At 45.7% G+C, this 5,984-nt stretch overlaps 1 non-coding gene across 1 annotated transcript; it reads right to left on the reverse strand.

The window, feature by feature from the left end:
* Positions 1-1,610: 1,610 nt before the first annotated feature.
* LOC115868560 lies at positions 1,611-1,773 on the reverse strand. The gene has a single exon (XR_004045663.1). It is a non-coding gene; the product is annotated as a U1 spliceosomal RNA (small nuclear RNA).
* Positions 1,774-5,984: the final 4,211 nt, after the last annotated feature.

The raw sequence follows: 5,984 nt of genomic DNA on the forward strand, positions 1-5,984 counted from the left end.
ATCTTAGTCAGCCTTCCTTTCTGGGATACATCCCTTCCCTAAGGAGGTCGGCTTTAAGATGCTCATTTCGACACCAGTCTTCTCTCTGAAAACATTAATAAAGAGCCACTTTTGTAACTACAACTTTAATGAGATGTGAAGTTTCCCGAAGCACCTGAACCTGGGATGGACTCCAAACCGCTCCATTCTGAGGCACAAGGCAGGCAGGCAGGCAGGCAGGAAGGAGGCTGGCACCCGACTCTCACAGATGTGGCCTGTACTTACAGGCCTCTATTTTTACCAACACTTGGCTATTTTGATCCTGTAGTTCATGTCGGGTTTTTTTTGTTTGTTTGTGTCCTCTTCTTCTTAGCCCCTAGCATATTTTGTTCTAATATAGTCAAGCATATAGAAACCCTGAAATATCTCTGTCTGTTTCTGATAGCTCAGAATGTCATTTAAAATTCTATAGTTCTCTGTGTGGGTACGTTGTGGTCCCCACTGACCTTGTAAGCGGGTTATGTGGAACAACCTGTATCTCCCACATCAACTTGTTCCTTCAGCAGCTCTGCTTCTGTGTACCAAACTCAGGGGACAGACTCTGGGAAAAGGAAAAAAGAAGGAAGAAATTCTTAGTGTTCCGAACAAAGAAACAAATTCAGGCTGCCCTTTCCTTTAGCTCTGCTTGAAATTATTGCTATTGAACTAAAGTGGTTTCAGAAGAGAAAAAAATCTGCGAACTTAGGTTACCGGGTAGGCTGTGGAATCTGCTGGAGGATTTGCACTGGGGGCTTTTCAGGCACATTGCTATGGGAACTGAACAAGATCAAGTCCAGGGATCTGGAGAGTAGTGGTTATTTCCTTTTAAACAACAAAACCACTAGAGACAAGGATGGAATAAAACACAAAGAGAAAGACTGCAGGCACAGGAGAAGAACAAAGCATTGAAAGAAAGCAAGTCTTGATATGGGATCCTCGGTGACAAGAAGGAAACTCTCAGAGCCAGGAAAACTTGCTTTCGCTGTTGGTAAGCACCCTGGAGTCAGTTCCAGCTCATAGCGACTCTGAGCACAACAGAAAACACCACCCATTCTTGCACCATTCTCATGTTCGAGCCCATTGTTGCGCCACTGTGTCCACCCATCTCATTGAGGCCTGTGGCAGTTACATAATCTCCTGCCAACTTGTGAAGGGGTGGAGTCTAGCCTGTCAATCAGGTCATAGCCAATGAGGCCTCTGTGTGGGCATGGCCTTCTCCTGAGAATTCTGGGAACTCCCGTCTTCCTCCCTGGAGGCGGTACACACACTCTATGCTTCACATTCCTGATGACAAGCCACATGGAGACATACTGACGGAGCCAGAGCCCTAGAGCTGGAGGAGCCAGGTGGAGACCCACGCCAGGGCTGAAATGCTTCCACTGCCACTGGATCCACAAGACTTTCCACCCACTGTCCTGTGATCTTCCTGCATTTAGTGTCATCGCATGTGTTGTGTGAGTCTGAAGAGGAATTTATGGACTGCTATTGGACATATGCATTAATATCAGACTCACGGACTTCGTCTGAACTGGGCTGGGAGGTTTTCTCAATATATAATTGCTCTTTTATATAAAGCTCTTTCTTATTTTTTTTCCGGGATATCGTGAACGCAGTCCCCCACTACCACAAATTATGCAGTCGAGTTTCCCACATTTGGGGGAAATTGCGGGTCAGCACACCCAGAGTGCAATGGGTGAGCCTCGCCCTGGGAAAACCACCTTCGTGATCATGGTGTCTCCCCTGCCAGGTAAGTATGTAAAGCTCTTTCTTTTACACATATGAGTGTCTATGAACTCGTTTCTCTAGTCTGCCCCAACTAACATAAGGGCCTTCCTTTGTCTTTTTCACTGCCCCTCCACTTTACCAAGCATAAAGTCCTCCTCCAGGGACTGGTCTCTCCGGAAACATGTCCAAACTCCTAGGAACAGTGACAGAGTGACCTTTGGCAAGACATTTAGACATATTCCATCTGAGTCTCCTCATGTGTAGCATGAGGATAAGGAGGGCTCTGAAACAGCCTGGTAAGGAGATCACTGGATAGTGGTTTCAGAGGTCTGGGTGCTAGATTGGGACAGCATAAATCTTGGTTTATCGTTTGTAAAATAAAATATAACCTCTAAGCCTCCTTATACAACTGAATCATTCTACATAATACCATGAAAACGTGAAGATTCTCTTGAAGTGCAAAATTCTACTCTCCTGCCTTGTATTCTAGATGAATGATGAAGGTTTCTATTCCTGTAATGAGTTACAGTTCTCGGAAACTTTCAGTTCGACACTGTCCTACAGGGTCACTGTGTGTCAGCACTGACTCAGCGGCAGTGAGTTTGGTTGTTTGAGTTTTCTTTTATTCAACACATGCTTATTTGCACATGGGGTCGCTATGAGTCAGACAGCAACTAACAACAACAGCAACATGTGCTGGACACTGTGGTTTTACTCTAAAAATAAAAGAGAGAGCGAGCGCGCGACTACAGCGTCCAGTCCACACTTGTTGTTAGGTGTCGGCAAGTCAGTTCCAACTCACAAACACTATGCACAACAGAGCCAAACACTGTCCCGCGCCAGCCTCACACGGTTCTTAAGTTTGAGCCCACAGTGGTAGCCACTGTGCCAATACACCTCACCACCGAGGGCCTTCCTCTTTTTCACTGTCCCTGTCCTTTACATGCATGATGTCCTCCTCCAGGGACTGCTCTCTCCTGATAGCATGGTGAGACAAAGCCTAGCCATCCTTTCCTCTAAGAACAGTCTGGCTGTACTTGCTCCAAGACGGATCTGTTTGTTCTTTTGGTAATTCATGTACTTCAATATTCCTCACGGAAACCAGAGTTCCAATGCGTATTGATTTTTCATTGGTCTTCTTTATTAACTGTCCAACTGTCACATGTGTATGAGATGACTGAAAAAACACAACTCGGGCCAGGTGCTCCTTAGTCCTCAAAGTAACATCCTGCTTTTCAGCACTTTAAAGAAGTCGTGGGAGGCAGATTTACTCCATGCGATGTCTTTTGACTGCTGCTTCCAGGAGCATTGACTGTAGATCCCAGCAAGATGAAATCCTTGATAGCTTTAATCTTTTCTCCGGTTGTCATGATGTGACCTAATGGTCCAGTTGTGAGGATTTTGGTCTTGTTGACAGTGAGTTGTGATCATTCTCAAGGCTGCAGTCCTTGATTTTCACCAGCAAGTGCTTCAAGTGCTCCTCATTTTCAGCCAGCAACGTGCGCCCTCTGCAAATGGCAGGTTGTTCATAAGCTGAAGATAGTTTATGGTGCCAGCCTGGCCGATAAACACAAGTGGGATTAACTGAAGGGCAGAGAGATAAATGGCTTGGTGAGCCTCGTCTTTCTAGTCTCTCGCTCTTTGATCATCGGATCAATGTGCGGCTGCCTTGCTTGTTCTGTGCCTCAACTTAAAGGCTACACTACCTGTGGGACGCCTAGCCTGTGAACTGTGTCGCTGTAAGTTGAGGTCCCTTTAAGACATCTCTGGAGCTGGGGACTGGCAGTTGGTGACCTGACTGGCAGTTGGTGACCTGCCTTGTGATTGGCTGCTGTGCCGATATAGCCTAGCTCTCTCTATAAATAGAGGAAGATCTGGCAGCAGACTAGACTTGAAGGACTGCTAGTCTCTCACAACTCTCTCACGGGAGTGAGTTGAATTGAGCCATTTGTAGTGCTTTATAATTTAACTGTTTTTTCTTGTATTATATATTTATCTGGATACGATTTAACAGTTCATTTCTTGTTATATATCTAATTATCTTTATAAATATAGTAAATTATCAGCAATTTGGCTTTATCTCTCTAGAGAACCCTGTCTAACACATAAGCTGACCTCCAATCCTGATGCCACATTTTTCATATAATCATGTGATTATTTGCTCAGCAGACTGAATAAGTATGGTGAAGGGATACAACACTGTCAACCTCTTTTCTGATTTTAAACCATGCAGTATTCTCTTGTTTTGTTTGCACAACTGCCTTTTGATCCATGTACAGGTTCCACATGAGTACAAAGAAGTGTTCTGGAATTCCCATTCTTTTCAAGGGAATCCATAGTTTATTATGATTCACACAGTTGAATGCCTTTGCATAGTCAATAAAACACAAGTAAACCTCTTGCTGGTGTTCTTTGCTTTTAACCAAGACCCGTCTGGCATCAGCAATGATGTCCCTCATTGTACGTCCTCTTCTGAATCTGGTCTAAATTTCTGGAGGTTCCCCATCGATGTACTGGTGCAGTCGTTGTTGGTTGACCTTCAGCAAGATTCTACCTGCATGTGATATCAATGATATTGTTCTATACTTTGAGCGCTCGGTTGGGTCACCTTTCTTTGGAATGGGTGAAAATATGGAGCTTTTCCAGTCAACTGGCCAAGTAGCTGCCTTCCAAATTTCTTGGCAAAGGATACATTAGGGGCCAAATAAGCACATATTGAATAAAAGAAAGAAGAATATAACTTTGCACTTCTAGAGCATCTTTACTTTTTCATGGTATAATACAGAATGACCCAGTTGTGGAAGGGTTGAGAGATCATCTAAGACAAAGCCCCTCGAGGAGTGCACATTGCTTTTGGGAAGAGACATGTGGAGAGGGATAAATGCGGCACAATGAGGCGGGTAGACGGTAAAGAAGAATGCTTCTTTAGTTAATCCGACCAAAGGAAACCCCATCTGGCTGGAGGGGCACACGGGTAGATCTGGGGGAAGAGCCTTCCAGGGCAGTGTGAGGGGCGTGAAGGAAGAGTAAGAGAAGATAAAGGCAGAGAGGATGGGCGTAGGGTTTGTGCACAGCTGCCACATGGACTTGGGCATCTCCCAGAGAGATTGAAAGTCATTGGTGGATTCTAAGCAGAGGTATGACAGTTCAAATTAGACTCTTGTTTTAACCCAGTTATTCTGGCTTCTTGTACTTACCTGTTGGGAGGTAAGAATGGAACCAGGTGAACGGGCGGTGGGCAGAAGACCTGGGTGGTGGCAATGGTGGTGGTAAGTGACCAGATTCTGGACATGATTTCCCGCCAGACTGGGTGTAGGTTACAAGAAGAAGAGGTAAGGATGACACCAAGGGTTTGGGGTCTGAGAGCAACTTTAAAAATAGAGTGGACGTTTTCTAAGATGAAGAAACACGGAGCCCTGGTGGTGCAGTGGTTATGTGTTTGGCTGTGACCCTGAAGGCCATCACTTCCTACCCACCAGGTGCTTCTGTCGATTTACAGCCCTGTAAACTCTGACACTACTCTGTCCCTTGGAGTCACTGTGAGTCTGAGGGACTTGACAGCAGTGTCCGGTTTCGAGACAAGGGAGACGCCAGAAGATCGTGGCTAAGATCAGGAGGAAGTGGGAAGGTTGGGATTTGGTGTTTGGCAGGTTTGAGATGACTGTGTGCACATCTAAGTGGGCATTTAGGGTAAAAATGCATAAGGATTTCAGGGTGGGAGGGGACTGTCTAGTGTGATCTGAATCCTGAAGTTTCTATAGTGGGGAATCTAGACTGGGCGCTCCAGGGGTCCTTGACAACAGGTCATATGGGGAAAAGGGTACTGGCTCCTGAAATAAAATTACCTTAAGGAAAGGAGCTATCTAGGCTGATGACCCAGTTTAAACAAGGCCCCAAGTACTGACATGGGACCACACATTGTGTCCCTGCATAACTGGAAGCCCATCAGAACCCAAAATATGTGAGCAAATTTGATCCTGGAACATTCGTTTCCTCTGTTTGAATTGTGGTATTTGGCAAAGTATCTTGGAAGTACCACATACTGCCAAAAGGTCAAACAAATCTGTCTTAGAAGAAGTACAGCCAGAGTGCTCCTTAGAGGCAAGGGCAGTGAGACTCTGGAGAGACCAGTCCCTGGAGAAGGACATGGGGCTTGGTAAAGTGGAGGGGCAGCAGAAGAGAGGAAGGCTCTCAGGAGACAGACTGACACAGGAGCTGCACACTGGGCTCGGGCACAGAAC

This window comes from Echinops telfairi, unplaced genomic scaffold (genome assembly GCF_000313985.2).
Source record: "Echinops telfairi isolate 266 unplaced genomic scaffold, ASM31398v2 ScPeMD7_12;HRSCAF=54, whole genome shotgun sequence".
Classification (NCBI taxonomy): Eukaryota; Metazoa; Chordata; class Mammalia; order Afrosoricida; family Tenrecidae; genus Echinops; species Echinops telfairi.